Genomic DNA, 2,767 nt, shown 5'->3' on the forward strand with positions numbered 1-2,767 from the left:
TGCCCTTTGTTCCTGCCCTGTTTCAATCTGAGAATACACTCAAATGCCTACAAATGCTGAAGCAATACCTCAAGGGCAAGGCCCTGATGAAGCTCAAGAAGGCCAGGATGGAGCTCGGGAAGCCGGGGAGAGTCGGGAGCTCAAGAGGTCGGCTATGGCTGCCGGGATGGAGACCCAATGCGTGAAGCGAGTCGATGCGAAGGTCGGGAAGCACCGAGTTGAGCTCGAGCAAGAGAATGCCAAGCTCTGATACCAGTTGAAAGGTGAGAAGGATCGAAGCTTGCACGCGAGCTATGGCGGGAGAGCAAGAGCAAGAAAGAGAGAGACAAGAAATGGGAACTCCAACAGTCACAATGTGTGACCAGGCCTTCCTTTATTCAAACTGTCACTAAAAGAATAAAGAATAAAGTGACGTGACGGGCGCCCGCCACCTGCAGTGTGCAGTGGCGGGTACTGTCAGTGTAGTAATACATGGGGCGGCACGGCGGAGGCGCCTTTACCCCCAACAGAAAAAACCATCTAACTAACTAAGTCCACCCAACCATAGGATTGTTTCATCAAAAGATGGTCCATCTACTTTCCTTAAGGGACATGGTGTTTTTAATTATCTAAGTAGAATTGCTATCCACACTATGGGAACACATAAAAATAGCTTTCTTAAATAGTCTTTACATGGGGATTCATTGACATGTCTTTAAACACAGACATAAAGCAATCATTTTTGAAAAGTATAGTTATTCATATCATTATAATATTTACAACCGCTCTAAGAAGCAATCCAACCTAAAAAATGGGTTTCCACTCTGCCCTATTCATCCTTGGTGTCAAGATTACAATCTTAGACCAAAGCCTCACTGGGGGAGAACATTCCTAAGAGAGAGAGAGAGAGAGAGAGAGAGAGAGAGAGAGAGAGAGAGAGAGAGAGAGAGAGAGAGGGGGGGGGAGAGAGTTCTAGTCATATGGCTTGTGGTAATATCATAAATAATTTTAGAATGAATGGTGTACGTAAAGAGGGAGGAAGAGAGGGGAGTCTAGGTGGGTGGGGCAAGTGGCACCAACTTTTTCAAGCGGGGGGGGGTAGGCAAGCAGCAAGAACTTGCCGTATACTTTCCTATTATAAGATGAAATCTCCAAACTTTAAAAATAATACTTTTTGTCTCACTTTTAACATATTTTTAGCTTTGGCTAGAAAATATAGGAGGTTTGGAATCCTTATATGATTTCCATGTAGGTTCTGTGTGTTAGGTTTGGTAAATTTGTCAATTATAAGATAGTATAGATGTTAATGATGGGAGAATCTCTTAGTGAATTGATTGCCTATTGAAGAACATCAAAGACCCATGCAATGATGGGGCATTGCCCCTAAGCGCAACCCTTCTCAAGTCTATTGTCCCCTCTCAATGTGCTACTCTTGGGCCTTGTAGCCCCACCTACTACATTGTTGGCATTGCATACTATTGATAAGTGCATCTTTATGGTTGCTCCCTTGATTGAACCATCCAAGGTTATGAATGACTTCCTACCTAAGATGCAATTTGAAGTTAAGGTTGCTTCCTTGGTTGAACCATCCAAGGTTATGAATGACTTCCTATTTAAGATGGAGTTTGAAATTATGCCCATCTTGCTCCAATAACCTTGTATTTTACATGCATGTCATGTTCATGTTGATTGGCCTTGTGTTTTTCCTGCATAATCATCAAAATAATCAACATCCATTAATCTTGACTAGTATGATAAATGAGTTAAAAGTAAATAATATTAATATATATAACTACACTGATAATGCATCCCAAGAAGGAACAATACATATAGTGGACGATCATTTTGTAAAATAGATACTACCTAATTTGTTAAATTTGGAAAATAAATGATGATGATGATGATGGTTCGCATGAAGAACCTGCACCAACTCTTTCTCATTGGCAAACTTTGGATTACTCCAAGTTCCAACCATTTGAGGTTATTCATGGATTTCTCTTTTTGAGTATTTTTAAAAAGTATGTGCAAGGCTTCAAATTACTCCAAGTGTTTGAGGTTACTTAACTTTACCTTACCAAGATTGACCTAAAAATAGAGCAACAACATATTAACACCATATTAGAGAATTTGGGAATCTCCCAAGTCTCACTTTCAAATTAGGGGTAAAGATTTGGCCATGTGGCTAAATCCTAACCCATGCTTTAAAGTGGGACTTGGAAAGATGACCTATATAGTAGTTAGGGTAGACTCCACTTTCAAGTAAGGGGATAAGATTTGATCAATGTGGCCAAATATTAACTATGTTGGGAATTTCCAAACTATATAAGAATTCCTAAAATTTCCTAATATCGTATTTATTGGTGATCGAGAGGAGGACACACACATAACACCACGCATGTATTTCTTTTCAATCTAGTCTTATATGGCCATGGCCGCTACTATTACAACTCCATCTTTTCACACTACAACATAGCCTATTGCGTTTTCATTATCATGGTTGTTGGACTTTTGGCTAGTGTCCTAATTGATAGTATACTTTTAACTAGGGAAATTGATAGGGAATTCCCCCATCGTTCCTCTATAGGACAATTTTCCTATGTTTCCCTACCTAGGGAAATTTCCCTACATATGATTTTTTCGTATATAGGAAATCTATTATGTGATTCTAATTTTTCTTTAACTTGAAAATATAACATTTTTTCTAGTTTGCACATTTCTATTTATTTGAATTTCTAAGCAAGAAGTTATATAGCAAATTATAATATACATATAACTGATTAAAAGAAAT

This window comes from Lygodium microphyllum, chromosome 24 (assembly GCF_053477565.2).
Source record: "Lygodium microphyllum isolate KBCC chromosome 24, Lygodium_microphyllum_v1.1.10, whole genome shotgun sequence".
Lineage (NCBI taxonomy): Eukaryota > Viridiplantae > Streptophyta > Polypodiopsida > Schizaeales > Lygodiaceae > Lygodium > Lygodium microphyllum.